This window comes from Ctenocephalides felis, unplaced genomic scaffold (assembly GCF_003426905.1).
Source record: "Ctenocephalides felis isolate EL2017-DRISC unplaced genomic scaffold, ASM342690v1 CF-g0.4_SCAFFOLD_03572, whole genome shotgun sequence".
NCBI classification, from domain to species: Eukaryota; Metazoa; Arthropoda; class Insecta; order Siphonaptera; family Pulicidae; genus Ctenocephalides; species Ctenocephalides felis.
Genome location: NW_020539726.1, coordinates 41,661,336 through 41,678,995, shown reverse-complemented (window position 1 = coordinate 41,678,995; position 17,660 = coordinate 41,661,336). Strand labels below are relative to the sequence as shown.

The 17,660-nt window shown below is 31.2% G+C and overlaps 1 pseudogene; it reads right to left on the bottom strand.

Annotated features, from left to right (window-relative positions):
* The window catches only part of LOC113388515, a 2,546-nt pseudogene extending 1,356 nt beyond the window's left edge, over nt 1-1,190 (bottom strand).
* Between the last annotated feature and the right edge of the window lie 16,470 nt (nt 1,191-17,660).

Sequence of the window (17,660 nt, the reverse complement as noted above, 5' to 3'; positions counted from 1 at the left end):
CACCGACTACAGCCTCAGCGCCTTTGGATAAAGCATCTTGGACCAGATCGTGGACTTTGGTGGCTTGTGCTTTGTGATTAAAGGTCCTATTGTGGTTTTTGTGTCCTTACCGTCGCCTATTACAAGTTGATTGTGCATTGCGAACTTTAATTTGCTTACAACTGATCAAAGATGTCTTTTTGAACAATGAATCTGTTAGCGGACACACAGGTTTGTCCGCAGTTTCTGAATTTGGAAGCCATAGCACCTTGAACAGAGCCTTGTCTAAATCGGACTTTGAGAATACTATAAACGGCATTGCCTCCTAACTCCAAACCGACTCTTTTAACCATGCTTAGCACATTGCTGGTACAAAATTTTACCGACTTCTTGTGGAACCGTGAAAGACAAACCGGCAACTTTGGATGCTCACATAAAACCTTACCGACTTCAGGAGCCAAGACCGGTCACACTACGTGACAATATTAATAACACCTTTAGGTATCCTGCGTCTTGTGCCAGTTGTGCTACGCATGCTGTCAACGGTGTGTGTCTTCAGCCGGTTTTAATAACACACGTACAACCAGCTGCTAAAGCAGCCGCAGCTTTTCTTGTATCATGGCATGTGGAAAAATTCCACGGTGTGATCAAAGCAACACACCAATAGGCTGTTTGGTTAAAAGAATCTGTTTTGATGGCGTAGGACTTTGTATGATTTCACACCATCGATACGTCTAGCTTGTTCAGAAAACCATTCAACAAACGAATTACCATACACAACCTCACCCAAAGCCTCATTTATCGGTTTCCCACTCTCAGCCGTCATAATCTCTGCCAACTGTTGTTTATATTCAACCATAAGATCAAACCAGCGCCTTAACAACTGAGATCTTTCCTTAGCTGTTGTGTCCTGCCAAGTCTGGAAAGCCAACGAGGCAGCCTCGATGGCCTGTTGTGTATCCTCAGTATTCATATTAGGAACAGAGCCTACGACTTGACTGTTAGCAGGATTTATAACATCGAACGTATTACCACTTACACCTTGCACCCAGTCATTGTTGACAAAGGCTTTATGTTTTAAAAGACTCATGTTCCTTGCTAGCGTTTGTAACCTCAAATAGTTGCACAATTGACGGTTTCGTACAATCAGTTTGACTGATGACAGCATGATGTGAGATTATTTCATATGAAAATAGTAAAGATAAAGTGTTTTAAGCTGATTTTACGTTCGATAAACTTTTAACTTCAATGGGAGGTTCAATGTCAAATCAATTAATAACATTAATTTGACAGCGCCGACAGAAATGTCAAAAGTAGTTCGAGAGATGAACGTCGATGGCGCTTGGAACGCCGATAGTGCGACGCCTCGTGTACAATTTACTCAAAATTAGTAAAGTTAATACTAATCAGATGGTACACTATTTTATATACCAGTAATATTGACACATTTAATTATTCGTATTATTATTATATATAAACAAAGATATAATTAATTTTCATTATAAAATTGCTAGATATAAAAAAATAATATTCACGGTTTTTCTTAGACTTTTCTACATTATTTTCAATAAATTGTTTATTTGATATATAAATATATATACTTATGAATTTGAATGTATTATGTAAATGCAATAATAAACTAGTGGTGTATGGCAACGTGCCTTAAGACAAATTGCTGCAATTTCCCGTACTGTAACAAAAATGTTCGAAGAATATTAAATGTTTTCAAATAGATTATTATAAATAAATAATGTAATATTATCTAATATTTATAAGAATTACTAGCAAACCCGACGAACTCCGTTTCGCCACCAGATGGTTTCGTGAGAAAGATGAAGAATTTTTTTGTTTGTTTTATATTTAAAAAGGAAAAATTTGATTTTATTACACAACAGCAATGAATTTATTTCGATTACAAAAATGAAGTGTTTTTTAGTTGAACTTCTTTAAATAAATAAAAGTGAATCCGCAAATTATCCGTTTCATTGAAGTGCTCTTTGGTAAACCACATTTTTTGTTTTTTGGTCTGACGTTAACACAAACAAAGCGGATGGTTTTCCAACTCGTGAACAGGCAACGTATAACTGCCCATGTGAAAAACAATGATTTTCTAAATAATGGAAATTGCAATCGTTTGAAGTCAAACGGAAGACCACTCGGAATCATTGGTATGTCACCAAAAATCGCCAGCAATTTTTAATTGAATGGTGAAATTCAGTGCGTGTACACCATTATTCTTTGCGGCAAGAATTGCTCTTTGACTTAATTGCAAGCATAATTCTGATAATTCTCATTAATGTCATTACTCGAATTTTTAATTACGGTGCGTGAAGTTCCAGCAATTTGCATTAAGCCACGATGCAAGCTTGCGGAGCCCGAGACCTTTCCAACAAATGCAAAATTGTCAAAATCAGTTCGTGCGTTCTGGAGTTATATCGTCAGGAAGAAAAACACGACTTATTTTATATATATGTTAGATATAAACTGAATTGCAAAGTTGAAAATATTTATTTAAAATATATGAGTGAGCTTCATAATTTTAGTCTCAATTACAATTAATAACCGAATTGTTTTCGATATACAAAAAAAAACAATTCTTTGTTCCAAAGCAATCGTTTCGTCAACACACGCCGAAAGTTTTTTGAATCATTCAAATCGGATGCTCCGTTCTCTCTAAAACTCGATTTCTATTTTCTTCACTCTTTGCTACTTATCTACGTAACGGCTGGACCGACCTTTCCCAAAAACTAATCAACACATCTCCCTATCAATAGGTCTCTATTGCTTGTTCAATCACTCAAATCGGTTGAGCTATACCCCCAAAAATGTCGACGAAAAATTATATACACACATAAATCATTTTTTTCTGAAGTTTGCCAGAATGTTCAGAAACCTCTGAAAAATTTCAATTTCGATTTTCGGCCCATTGCTATAACTTACCCCACGGGAAATTAATTATACTAAATTGGGAATAAGTATCTACTGATACTTCCTAGAATATATTAATATTCTGTATTATATATACTAAGAGCCTAATTCACTAGATTGTGTTGCAAAATACGTTCCACCATTGTGTTCCATTTATTAGCATCTCTTCGCTAATTAAGTGATAATTGTTATTTCCAAGTTTTAAACAAAATGGACAATCCTATATGGAAATCTGATTCACGATTAGAAATATATTTTACTATTTAAATATGTATTTATTAAATAAAATTAAACGACTAATCACAATCGACCCGTATTGAAATGATTTCATCGAGAGCAAATGACGTACAGTTCTGCCGTAACGCATTTACGTTGCATTCGTACGGGTTTACGCCCTAGTCGCGCCTAATGAAGTTTTACTTCAAAAAGTATAAAACAGATCGGAAACACGGCTGCTTTGCCGTTACTTCAATTGTGATTGTTTCCGCACTTCATAGAGGCGCCACTGAATGTATCTTATATATCTACCCCTAGGTTAACTCTATATAAGGAAGACGATTTTGCAGTAGAATAGACCAATGTTACGCAGATGGTATGTTATGTAGCACTTCTCATACAGAATGGTACTAAATACTGTCAAAATATGTTGCTATCTATATTATTCATAGCTATCTATATTATTCAATGTACGTGTCATTGATCTCACGGCCCTTTTTTATTGCCAACCCATTAAATCGTCCGATTTCGTCCCTGATCAAAAGCGAAACGCATTCTGATCTCATGTTTCCACATTTAGTACATAACATAGTTGTATGTATATTGTATATGACGCGTTTTGTTGAGCACAAGTCGTCACCTTGAAAATACCTGGAACGTCGTTCATTCCATTGTACAATAATTCTATTCTATTCTATTTATTAACTTCCCGTAGGGTAAGTTATTGTAATGGGCCGAAAATCGGAATTGAAAATTTTAACATTTCTCGACGTTTTGAAGGTTTTTGAACGTTTTGGCATACCTAAGAAAAAATGGATGTGTGTGTGTGTGTGTGTGTGTGTGTGTGTGTGTGTGTGTGTATGTATGTATGGATACAAATTTCCAGTCACGTTTTAGGGCGCACGGATCAACCGATTTGAATGGTTCAAAAAACATTCGATTCCTATTGATAGGGAAAAGAGCTGATTAGTTTTTGGCAAAGGCAGGTCCAGCGTTTCGGAGATACGGAGCAAAGAGTGCAGAAAATAGAAATCGAATTTTTGAGAGAACGGAGTATCTGATTTGAATGATCTAAAAAGCATTCAATTAGTAATGATTGGGAGAAGTGCTTATTAGTTTTTGGCAAAGGCAGGCCCAGCCATTTCGAAGATATGGAGCTAAATATGTAAAAAATGGCAGTTTTTGAGAGAACTAAGCGTCGATTTAAATGATTCAAAGAACTTTCTGCTTGTCTTAACAAAATAATTGATTTTGGAAAAAAAAATTTTATTCAATTTTTTTTTTTTTTTTTTTTTTTTTTAGTTTTATCAAAATATTTCAGATTTTATTTTTAATTCTGGCTATAGTTCTAATATACTTTACAAATATTTTCAACTCTGCAATTCAGTTTATATAATTCTCATAAATATTAGACAATGTTTACAATATTTATAATAATCTATTTGAAAACATTCAGTATTCCTCGAACATTTCGGTACGGGAAGTTCCAGCAATTTGCCTTAAGGCACGATGCCATAAATGCCTCAAGACAGAATTCCACTTACAGCTAGTTTTAATATTTAATTCACAACTCGCAATCAGTACAAACAATACCGAGTTTGTAAAAATTCCATAAAAGGTAACATCTTCATTTCCAAGAACATTTGTAAAAGATTCCCTAAGGTAATCGAATCATTGGTGATTCAATTTGATGGAAGATAATATACTTAGAGCGGAAAACCGTATTAAGGGGCACAACTAGTGTAAAATTTTCAAAAAATCGAATTTTCAATTTTTCCATATTTCGATAGGTTATACCTTCAAAAATAACATACCAAAATTTCAAATCGATATCTTAAATAGTTTTTGAGTTTCAGCCATTTAGAGAGTATATATATATAGTATATGGTATAACGATCATTCTTTGAACGCGTTTTTCTCGAAACAGCATTTTTTCCGAATTTACTGCAGCATTTACTCAAAACAAATGATCCGATCACTATCGAATTTTTTTACATGTTCTATATATAGTTCTCCGTAAAATAAACTATCGACTTTTTGATAGGATCAAAAATCGAATTTTGGGAGTCCAAGAACGACCAAAATTTTAGGTAAAATTCGGCTTTTTTTAAAAAACACCGTCATTTTGTCAATTTTTGATTTTTTCTCTTCATCGTAGTTCATTTTACAGACAATATTATCTAGTTTAACAATTTTTTTTTTTAATTTCATCCACTTAGAAGGCCGGAATCACTGCAGCAGTTAAGGGCCTATTTTTTGTCGCACCGTTGAAGATCGATGATAACTTAAAAAATATTTCATTTTTTTTTTCAAAAATTTTACTATGTATTCTCAAAACATGTATAAATACAGGGTCCGGCACTCGAAGTGTAACCAATTGAAAGAGCCATAAATTCAGTTTGGAAAATCAATTTTACTCGATTCAAAGTACAAAATGTGTAAAAATAATACAAAATTTAAGAACAATATACTTTTGCTCGACATGACCACCTTTTGCTTTGACTATGGCCTTTAGACGGTCCAAAAACAAATCGCATTTGGCCGAACGTGATTTGCAGGTATTTTGGCCCACTGGCGGACAACGGCTTTTTTTAGCGCCTCGAGACTGATGCACCCTTTAGTTCGGATCTTGCTCTCCGAAATGGCCCAAAGAGAAAAATCCATAGGATTCGCGTGTGGTGAATTTGAGAGCCATTGTGCGGACGTTTTGAAGTTCGGAACGGTGTTTTTCAGCCATTCTTGGTTCACTCGAGCTTTATGATACGGTGCCGAGTCCTGTTGAAACGTCCATGGTCTGCCACCGAAATGTTGATCTGCCCATGGCTTCAAAGCAACCTTCAGAATACTTTCCCGATGATATCGCACATTTACCTTGACGCCAGGCTCGATGAAAACGATTGGAGATCGCCCAACTGCGGTTACAGCGGCCCAAACCATTATCTGTGGCTGGTGTTGCCTCCTGGTGGCCAGTCGATGGCTCAAATTCTTGTCTAAACGTTCAGTCAAGTAAACCCTATCGTTTTGAGAGTGTGCGAATTGCTTAATTATGAAAATTTTCTCGCCGGAAAACACAATGTTCGGAAATTTACCACTCTCGGCCAGGCGAAGCAACTCCTTAGCTCTCTGAAGTCCCACTTGCTGCTGCTTCGACGTAAGATCATGTGCCTTTTGGATCTTATAAGGCTTGACCTTGAGATCATTTTTCAGTATGCGGCGGATGCTACGGTCAGATGTATTAAGTTCTTCTGCCATTTAATTGGCACTTCGTCGGGGATTTCGCTCGAGTCGCTTTCTCACTATTTGACCATCTCATGTGACATTGCAGTCTTTTGGTGACCACCTTCATGACGTTTTGCGATGCTACCAGTTTCATTGTAACGACTTATGGTGCGATAAGCAAAAACTTTATTCACTTTAAGGTGTTTGAGCCCTCGAACAATCGCTGGTTGTGATTTTCCAGCTAAATATAATGTAATCACACTGTTACTTTTGAAATCCATTACTGATTTCTTTTTTTCGCGTTCACTGTCGACTAAATACTTTCGTACGCTTATAAACAATAGACTAAACTATCATTTAGCTAACTTACTGATAGTTGGTACACGTGCATCAGCTACGCGAGCTGTTTGAAATTGGTTACACTTCGAGTGCCGGACCCTGTATATTCCTCAATTTTGAAATGATTTATAAAGTAGTTTTTTTAATATAAATTCCCAAATATCACCTTTTTTTTAGGCGGTTACACTAGTTGTACCCCTTAAATAGTAGAGCAGAAAATTTACTTTTGGGACAACCTGATATCAAGTCGTAATTGAAGATATAAATGAAAATATTTTGGAAAATTACTGAATTTATATCTTATATATAAAATTCTTCTGCAACAATGTATGTAACGATACCCCTCCTAAACGATTATTCAGATTTTGATAAATCTTTCTGAAGTTTGTTAAAGGAATTTTATAGGATTTTTTGATTTATAGAAATAAAGTTAGATTGTAGAAATAAATGAAAAAAACTACAAAAAAACGCTTATCATTGTTTGGCATTGAAAATATTTGAGGCATTGTTTAGCATTGAAAACAAATGAAAACTGTCATCTGCCAAAAATTTCAATTTACATATGAGTCTAGACAATATTAGAATATAGTATACAAAAAAATGTAATGTCTACATTACATTTTTCTGCAAGGCAAAAAACAATATGCGCATATATATATGCGCATATATATATATATATATATATATATATATATATATATATATATATTATATAATCATCCCAAGAGTCTAAAATAATAAATATTATTTTTCTCTTTCATCAAAAATTGTATTTTAAGTGAATTTCATCCTATTGGCAAGTTGCAACTTCAATATCTGTTTTTTGTATATTTCAATACAAATACATTTTTTAATTATGAAAGTTTAGCTTTTTAATAAAATAAAATAACTTATTTTTAAAATTTTTAACATATAAATATAAACTAGTTGTAAGTGGCATCATCGTGCCTTAAAACAAATTTCTAGAACTTTACCAAACCAAAATGATTTTTATTGCCAAAAATCAGCTGAAATATGCTAGAAATTAAAATAATGCAAGACAGTATATGTTGGCAGATGAAATTATATAAATCAGTTTGAAATATTAATTTTTTAAACTTATGCATGTCGTATTTTTTCTTACTTTAGGGGGCATCCATTAATCACGTGATCAACTTTTTAAGGATTTTTGACCCCCCCCTTGGTGATAAATAATGATATTAAAAATTACCCCCTGTGTATTTTTAGTTACGTAAAAAATTGTAAAGTTTTTGATTTTGTAAATGTTTGGATTTTTAAAAAATTCAAATAAAAAATAAATACACGTGATATCTTACTATACCCCTCCCTCACCCACGTGATATTTCGTGATTTTTTGTCAAATCCCCCCTCCCCCTAAAAACCTCATGTACATAATGGACCCCCTTGAGAATAAGATGAACCTAATTCCAAAATTTCATACAAATTGGAGCACAGTACAAAAATTCAGATCCAAAACGCTCATTTGACTTGAGTAAATATTCCGTATCCAATGCCAGACATATGAATTTTTGACACAATGAAACTTCTAAATAATTTTTTGAATAAGTATTTTTTTTGTATTGTGATTTAGTAAAGTAAGACAAAACGTGACTGCATTAGTTAAAAAATAATAATCTGTAAAATTGAATTATAAGCTAAGTTTGATGTGCAATCACCGTTAGACGCATGCGCACACTGTTCATCTGCCATACATATACTGTATTTTATATTATTTTAATTTTTGGCACATCTCAGCTGCTTTTTGGCAATAATGAGTAATAAATGAAGGCATTATTTTTCGTATTCATAATCATGAATATATTTATATTATATTCTAATATTGTCTAGGCTCATCAGTGAATTGCTATTTCTAGCAGATGATAGTTCCATTTGTCAAAATATTTTCAATGTTAAACAATGACATGTCGTTTTATGCAATTTGTTCCATTTATTTCTATTTATATTTTAAAAAAATCCTTAACAAACTTCAGAAGATCAGTAAGATTTATCAAAATCCGAATAATCGTTTAGGAAGAGCATCTCGACTTACACCCGTACCGAAGAATTTTATATAAGAATAATATAGTAATAATATAATACTATGTCAACAATTAACATACGCGTTTTGTGTTTCAGTCTTCTCTCCATTTTTAGTTTCCTCCTTATCTTGCTGAATTTGTTCGTAAAGACTTTTCCACATAGACTCCTCATCCATTTTTAATTATTTTATTAATATTTTATTATTTTTTTATTAATTTTTAACACAAAATTCGACTCTGTCTGTTTTTAAACACATACACAACACTTGAACTTGAAAACGATTCGGTCTATTTTTAAGAGAATTGTAAACACTGAAACTAATTGCAAAACATTTTTGGAAAAATAATGCATATATATATATATATATATATATATATATATATATATGTATATATATATATATATATATGTATATATATATATATAATAAAAATTAGTATTATTATTATTATCTCCCCGAACCACTATTTTTAACCAACTTTCATCCCATTTTTATAGTCCAATTTTTACTTATCAAACTTCTGTTTTTGCGTCCTGTACTTCAGCTTTCAGTTCCCTGTATTTTCTCTTATGTTCATTCATATAAACTACAATCAAAAACTTTCAACCCTTCTACACATATTCTAATTCACTTTTTTAGAGCTCAACACATTTTTTATTTCATTGTTATATATAGTAAAGTACATTTTTTTCCTTTTTGCATAGCTCTGCACAGATCAGAGATATGGACTCTAAGAAAGATTATTGAGAAGTACCTTGACAGTTTTGAACGGAGAAAAACAATTTATCGAAAAGGGTTGAAGAAATATTTCAACGAGTAGAAGGAAAATGAACCGTACATATTAAGATGGCCGTGAAAAATGGAAACTGGGTTGGATTCGTATTGAAATCAAAACTTGAAAAAATCCAAACTAGTGGTATATGGTATTGTGCCTTAAGACAAATTTCTGGAACTTCCCGTACCAAAAAGTAAATTTTTTAAGAAAGAATAAAAATTTTTTAACTGAAAAAAATTGATTTTTGAGAAATTTTAAATCTCTGAAAAAAATTGCCATTTTTGAAAAATAATGAGTTCTTTATATTTTGAAAATTTTGAACTATTTTTCAAAGCAATCGCACTGCTTTAACTGCATAGAGACGAAATGTCAAAGCGCGTAAGCGTCGCGTCGCCGTCTAACGGATAAACATTGGTACGGAACCCATAGGAATGTAAACAAAATTTATACTTATTAAAATCTCCATATAATATCTGATAATTTGATGTGCGAATGTCTAATGATCATTTTTGACCTGAAAATGGCATAATTTTACTTTTTTCACTAGATCTCCGAAAACGCTGGGCCTGCCTTCCCAAAAATGTAATCAGTTCTTCATCTTGTTAATACAAGTAAAATCTTTTTTGAATTATTCTAATCGAATGATCCATTCTCTTAAAAACTGAGGGACCATCTGTGGCACTCTTTGCAGCGTATGTCCGAAACGGCTAGACTTGCCTGTCCCAAAAACTAATCAGCACGTCTTCTCATCAATACGAATCGAATGCTTTTGAGTTATTCAAATCGGTTGAATTGTGTTCCCGAAATCGTCGATAAAAACTTGTATCCGCACTCACACATACTAACATACATACATACTCACACACATACATACACGCACATACATCCATCCATTTTTTCTAAGGTATGCCAAAATGTTCAGAAGGGTTTGAAACGTAAAGATATATAAAAATTTTCATTTTCGATTTTTTTGCGATTACTATAACTTGCCCTACGGGAAGTTAAAAATCTGATTTTTGAAAAATTTTAAATTAAAAAAAGACAAAAAAATGATTTTTTTCCACACATACACACACATAAATCCATTTTTTCTAAGGTATGCCAAAATGTTCAGAAACGTCTGAAACCTTTCATTTTTGATTTTCTGGCGATTACTATAACTTACCCTAAGGGAAGTTGAAAAAGGAAAAAAAATACAGGAAACTGAGAACAGAAATACATGATACGGATGCATAAAAGCAGAAAATTTAGACGCACCAATAATAATGTTAAACAAAACACTTAAATTTACACCTGAATCATTTATATTTACCACTATTCACACTATTACCCAACCCTCAATTTTTATTTTCAATTTTCCGATTTTCCCGCGGCGCCGACTTGTGACAGTAACACGTCAAAGAATTGAGGTTATGTTAACTAACTTTTCGATCGTTCGTCAGCACTTCAACTAAATGTCTATTATTTCATTGAATAATTCTCGTAGAAATGCGTAATAAACCGGTTTTGGTACGGAACCCGACTGATGACCGACCGACCGACAAATCGAGAGAATAAATTTATAATGTTTAAAATTCATATTTGTTTTGTAGAAAATGTTTGCATCAGTGTTCGCCGTTCATGGTACTAGTAGTGGGGTTTAGAAAAGAAAGGAGCGAACTGGGAAAGAAATGTAATTTGTATATTCATTTTATTTGGTTACAATTGCTAATAAAGGTTCTTAAATATAATATCATCGTTAAAATATATTAAAAGAATAGTATGTTTATTTTCTAGATATGTTAGGGTCTGGGTCAGAATTGATCCGATCAGTCTGGTGGCAACTTGGTAATTTAGTATAAGAGATGGTAATATAGACAGTTAAATTATAGTTAAATTAAAACAAGTGGTGTGTATAGCATCGTGCCTTAAGGCAAATTGCTGGAACTGCCCGTACCGTAATGAAATATTCGAGAAATTTTAAGCGTTTTCAATATATTTTCACAAATACTCTGTAACTTTCATTATTTTTGCTATCTTGTTTGTTATATCTGAGCAAATCAAATGTAAATCATAAATCATAAATCAATTTATCTCCAGAACATTAACAATAGTTGCCTAAAAAAAAATAGTTAACCTAAAAAGTGCTCCCGTATAGTCACAGTCTAAACGCATTTGCAAATAATTCTGTGCGACATTTTCACTTACACTGTGCTTAGCTTGGCGGCATTTTCACATTTTACAATAGTTTTCCGTTTTCACAAAATTGGAAAAGTGCTCCAGTACATAAACAGTCTAAACGCACTCGGGTGAACATTTGCACCAGAGTGGCGCCAAGAATGTGCTTAGTCTGGGTCATTTCTTGAATTTTAATCCAAAATTACAAAAATGTTTTATGGAAAATAAAAAAATGATGTTATAATTTTTTAACCTCAAAAGCAATTGTTTTGTCAAAACAAGCAGAAAGTTCTTTGAATAATTTAAATCGGCTGCTTAGTCCTCTCAAAAACTGCCATTTTTTCTACATTTAGCTCTGTATCTCCAAAACTACTAAACCTACCTTTGCCAAAAGCTAATCACCCCTTCTCCCATCATTATAAATAGAATGCATTTTGAATCATTCAAATCGGATGCTCCGTTCTCTTAAAAACTCGATTTCTATGCTCTGCACTCTTTGCTCCGTATCTCCGTAACGGCTGGACCTGCCTTTTCAAAAAACTAATCAGCACGTTTCCTTATCATTAGGAATCGAATGCTATTTGAACCATTCAAATCGACGATAAATTGTATTAATACATACATACACCATACACGCACATCCATTTTTCCTGAGGTATGCCAGTAAAATGTTCAGAAACCTCTGAAACGTGAGTGAGTTGTCGTAGGGCCGTAATAGTATGTCTAGAAGACTATGGTATCTACCGCCACAAAAATAATAACAAAAATCGTCGAAAAATTTTTTTTAACACTTTATTACAAGAAAACGGCCCGGCCGATCTTTACCAAAAGTAATCAGCACGATTCCTGACCAATAACTTTCGAACAGTTTTTGAATTTTCAAAATCGATTCAGAATTTTTGGCTAAAATATGAACGAAACTTTTACACTTTTCTCCAAATTACAAAGAAACGGCTCGGCCAATCGTCACGCAAAGCTGTCAAATGATAGTCCTTATCGGGATACATCGAATGGCTTTTAAATGTTTAAAATCGGTCTAACCGTTTTTGAGAAAACGTCGATTTACGGCAAAAATCTGTTCACACAACACACACATACTACTTTTTTTCTAAATTCGGTCTCATTCGATTCAGAATGGCTTGAAACGTCCAGGAGATAACATAAAATTAGCAATTGATGAAAACACAAGCTTCTCCTTCGGGAAGTTAACATTTTTTTTGGAATTATGTCGATTGAATTTTGAAACTCTAACTATTTAGTCTGATCATTAATCGAAATTATAATAATGAATTATAATATAGTATCAATTTTGTAACAAAAATTCTTAAAACATCTAGTAATATGATATAGTTTTTTGCCTCGAGGAAATTTGCATGAACTCACTCATATTTTTTAACAACGATCATAACTATGTGTTGTATGGGCAATTTGCTAATCTAGTATGTATTTCGAGTGGGCACCCAACGGTCGACCACTCTTAGTAGTTTTTATTTGAAGGTCTATAACCTCAAGAGAAAATTTTGTATCATGCTGCTTGATATCGAGCCGGCCGAGGTTGTGATCGAACTAAGGCCTAATTAGTCATACGGGCAAGTGTTAGCAAAAGTGTTTATCAAAAATAAATATTTACCTAAATGCATTTCATTGCTCAAATAATGCATACTAATTTTACTTGCAACGAAATGTCTTCCTTATCTTATCTAAATGACACTGAAATTTCACAAATAATAATGGCATTATTCATAAATCCAAAATAAATACTGTAAGTTTTATGATTTATTTGCAATTAATGATTAGTGTGTTTAATTGTTCTGTGAATGTGCTGATTTTTATTTGCAAACATCAATATTGAGGTTGTGATTCATTTTGTAGTGACTTCATTTTGTAGGAAATAATTCTTGAAATTTATATATATATATATATATATATATATATATATATAATTTGCCGATAATTATGAATGAATTTATAAAAATAGATTACATTTGCTTTCGAGATAAGAGAGTGCAATTAAAATTTTATCGCTTTAATTTATGTAATAATTCTCCGAATGTATATAAAATGCCATTGCAAAAAAATTCTTGAAGATGTTCCTCTAGATATAAAATAATAAATTTTAATTAAAACCCAAGGCATGCGGCGAGGACGTCTTTTTTCTCACCTTTATATGAACTTCGCAAAAAAGAAGTTTGTTTTCGCCAAAAATATGAATAGCAAATTATTGCAAAAAAATTGTAGAAAAATATAGTTTCTGAAATTTGAAAATTTCAAAACCATTTTTAACTTTCCGTTGGATAAGTTATAGTAATGGGCCAAAAATCGAAAATGAAAATGTTTGCATATCTTCACGTTTCAGACTTTTCTGAACATTTTGGCAAACCTCAGAAAAATGGATGTTTGTGTGTGTGTTCGGATACAATTTTTCATCCATATTTTCGGGTGCACGGTTCAACCGATTTGAATGGTTCAAAAAACATTTAATCCCTATTGATAGGGAAATGTGCTGATTAGTTTTTGGCTAAGGCAGGTCTTATCTGCGGAGATAAGAGTGCAGAAAATACAAATCGAGGTTATGAGAGAACGGAGTATCTGATTTGAATGATTAAAAAACATTTAATTTGTAATTATTGTGAGAACTTGTGTTTAGTTTTCGTTTTTCAAAAAATATAAAATATTTTATAAATAAACATCAAAATGTCTCGACATTGTTGTTTTACACAGAAAATAGAATAAATGAGAATTTTAAAATAAAATTTCAATCAAATAAGAAGAACCTTATACATAGAAACATAGAAACTAAAAAATATAACTTTTTGAACTTATAAATTTCTATATTTCTATAATAATTATTATGTTTGTCTCGGGGTGTATTATACTCTTTGGGGATCCTTTTTATTAATTTAGTATGTTTTCCTGTTTTAACAGAAAAATAGTATTTCAAAATTCAGAAATTTACAATAAAATCGATTCAAGTTAGTTAAATAAGAACAATATATTAAATTAACATATTACATATATATTTTAAGTTAATATATTAAATATTTTATATATTTATATTAAATAATTTTAATTGAATCTATCAATAAACTTAAAAATGCTCCTGATTAACCGGCAAAATCTAAGCCATCTTATTTAATTCTGGAGCAAATTTAGTTATTTAATAACTATATAATAATTTATATTATATACAGCAAATTGTAATAATTATTTTAAATATGATAAGATTCAGATATTTAATATATTCAATTGTTGTGGAAAAAATTAGATTTTTATTCGAAAAATTGTTTAGATATATAATTTTGTATAGTTGTAAATTATAAAGTTATTATTTTTAACTTATACTTATTATTCTAGATCTTTTAAAATTTTATAAAAATATAAAAAAGAAATAAATCTATTGATAATAAATATAACGAACTATTATTTTAATATATAATTATACATAATTAATTCAAATTCAAATCTAATTTTGAAACAAATTAAGTTTGCTAAAATTTGTCTTGGTTCCACAAAACATTAAACCATATTTAAATATTTAACCATATATCAAAAGTTGGTGATAATATTATTATATTGTATGATAAAATTTTAATAGAAATCTTAATTGTAAATTCTTGGGTATTCAGGGAAAGAGCAGAATATGCTCCTGAACACCCAGCAACCAATAATATTATTATTCAATTTATATGCTTATATTATTTAATTAATATTTTTGTTATTTAGTCAAAAATAGCACATTATATTACACTATATTATTTTTATACATATATATATATATATATATATATATATACGAGGTTGTTCAAAAATACCCGGAATTACTAATATTAAATTTCGCGGGTCTGGAGTGTCTGATTGTCAAATTTTTTTTTATTGTGTTTGGTATACATGCCCCTAAAGTATGATGAAATTTTCAGCTATATTCACTGTTTACTTTGTCTGTGGTAGTCGCTAAGGTTCGACGTGTTTTTCTGAGCTCGGCGATTTTTACAATGGAAGATTGAAAAAGTCAAAGAATTTGTATTAATTTTGCGTAAAAAATGAAATAAAGTGCTGCAAAGTGCAAAATTCACCAGATATGGCTCCGTGTGACTTTTTCCTATTCCCAAAGTTGAAGAGACCCTGAAAGGACGGCGGTTTTCCTCGATTGAAGAAAATCGCCGAGAGTGCTCAAGGACATATCAAAAAGTGAATATCAAGGGTGCTTCGAAAATTGGAAAAACGCTGGCATAAGTTATTATATCTGGGGGGGACTACTTTGAAGGGGGCCACATTAATGTAGACGAATAAATAAATATTTTTTTGAAAAAACGAAAATTCCGGGTACTTTTTGAACAGACCTCGTATACATATATAACAAATAAATGCAATATCTATGCTGAATTTTTAAATCAACGACATTTTCACCTCAAAATTTGCTAAAAACATTTATTGCCAAAAATATTATTATAACAATAATTTTACAATCCTACCTCTCATTTTTCGGTGCAGTCCAAAATCTATCCAACTTTAACTTCTTCATTTCTCACCAAGAACTTTCACTTTTGAACACAGAAATGTCTTATTCAAACTACCAAGTATTGTTTATTATTGCAAAAATGGCAAACGGAAACATTTTGCAGCTAAAATAGCTTTTAAACAACTAAACAAGTCTGTCTGTAGTGGCATCTGGTTTTCATAATAAAAATAGAACTGTAAAATCGATTAATGCATATGGAATTGACATGTGTTTTAATTTTTTTTAATGGATTTATATATAGATTGTAATAGAAATAAATTTGCAAGAAAAGAAAAAGAAGTGTATTCATGCCAAGATAAACACTTATAACACTTATAACATTTAAAATTTTGCAGCTTGCTATTAATATATTATATGTTTTTATATTTGTTTATATGATATATTCAGTTTCTTATTTATTTAATCAATTTCATTCATTAGAAAATTAAAAATTAAAACTTATTATATACTTGAATAATATATACTTGATGCAGACTGTCATCTGCCAAATATTTCAATTCACTTATAAGCTAAGACAATATTAAAATATAATATATTCATGGTTATGAATAAGAAAAATGTAATGTCTACATTATTATCGCCGAAAAGCAGCTGAGATGTGCCAAAAATTAAAATAATATAAGATACAGTAGCTGGTTTGGCAGATGAACATTCTGCGCATGCGTCTGACGGTCAGTGAATATACCCTATATAATTCAATTTAAAAGATTATTATTTTTTAACTAATGCAGTCGTCTTTTGCCTTACTTTACTAAATCACAATACACAAAATTTACTCATTCAAAAAATTATTTAGAAGTTTCATTGTGTCAAAAATTCATATGTTTGGCATTAGATACGGAATATTCACTCAAGTCAATGGAGCGTTTTGTGTCTGAATTTTTTTTTACTGTGCTCTAATTTGTATAAAATTTTGGAATTAGATTCATCTTACTCTCAAGTTCAAAAGTGAAAATAATTTAGACTACTTTGCCACTTCCCGGGGGGATGATATCCTTTCTCAGTAGTGTAATTTTATTTTTTTCTATTTTTTTTTCTTTTCTGCATGAAATACTTCAATGTCAAACAATGATAAGCGGTTTTTTGTAATTTTTTCCATTTATTTCTACAATCTAACTATATTTCTTTAAATCAAAAAATCCTAAACAAATCCCTTGACAAACTTCAGAAAGATTTATCAAAATCCGAATAATCGTTTAGAAGGAGCTTTTTTTAATAACGTCGGAAATCGATAAAAGAACTAATTATAAGAGAAAAATGTTTCATAATGTTTTTCAAAAAATCAAATACTTTTCGAGCTACTAGCTACTTTTGTTTCATTTTTATTTATTTTTTTATTTGACTTATTAATATTGTTATTAATTGATTTTATTATTTATCAAAAGACCTTTGTTCATCACTAATACTATTTCACATTTCCATATTTTTAATTTTTTTATTATATTAATTTTTTATATATAAACAGCAGAACTGTGATTAAAATGACA